The sequence below is a fragment of the Bison bison genome, unplaced genomic scaffold (genome assembly GCF_000754665.1).
Source record: "Bison bison bison isolate TAMUID 2011002044 unplaced genomic scaffold, Bison_UMD1.0 scf7180017849866, whole genome shotgun sequence".
Taxonomy (NCBI): Eukaryota; Metazoa; Chordata; class Mammalia; order Artiodactyla; family Bovidae; genus Bison; species Bison bison.
The window spans coordinates 261,319-262,106 of NW_011480439.1; the positions used below are offsets into that span (position 1 = coordinate 261,319).

General features: G+C 68.5%; 1 protein-coding gene across 1 annotated transcript in view; it reads left to right on the plus strand.

Annotated features, from left to right (window-relative positions):
- Positions 1–788, plus strand: part of MSANTD1 (Myb/SANT-like DNA-binding domain containing 1) — a 17,954-nt gene that overhangs the window by 11,576 nt on the left and 5,590 nt on the right. The gene's annotated exons all lie outside the window — the stretch shown is intronic.

A 788-nucleotide genomic window follows, 5' to 3' on the forward strand; every position in this document is an offset into this window, starting at 1 on the left:
AGAGAGTGGGCCCTGTGGGCAGGCTGGGCCCACACAGCCCCCAGGAGCCTGTCCGTGTTAGGGGGCTGCCTTCCCAGGAGGACACACGAGGACCCCGCTGGTCCCAGTCCAGGCAGCCCCAGACAGGAGCAGAGGTTGGCCAGGGGGGCGTGGACAGGCCCCTGCAGGTTGGCCTGGGCACCTTGAGCCACACTCTGTGGATGAGAGGATCCCCCCACCCTGCCCCTCCTGGCCTATGGCTCCCAGCCCGTCTGGGGCCTGGGGGTGTGCAGAGACTCCCAGGGCCCTGGACAACTGAAGGCCGCTTCAGTTGCATCAGTTTAACTTTCTCGGTCTTGGAGGAGCCGGTCCTGAGCCTGGCCCGTCCAGAGGCTCATCTCTGACCCGCAGCCTGGCCCCCAGCCAGGCCTCGGGGCAGAGCAGAGGAGGCCGGCCGCTGGGGTAAAGGTGGTCCGAGGCCCGGGCCGAGCCATGTGCCCCCTACCACCCCCGCCACCACCCCGCAGCGCCTGGCAGGGAGGGGGCAGCAGGGCTGGGGTGGGCAGCTTTATGGCCTGCTATCTGACTCCGTGACTCACGGCTCTGATTGGCGTCTGGCCGGGTTATTCATTATTTATCCTGAAAGCCGCCTCCTGAGCCCCAGGGAGGGATCCTCTTCCATTCCTGGAGGGGAGGTGGGCTGAGGCGGCCACAGGAGACGAGGGGGTGGCCGGCGGGGTGGGGCCGCACGCGCACAGCGCTTCACAGTCTTGTGGGCAGCGGCACCCCCCAGCTGCCGGCACCGACGG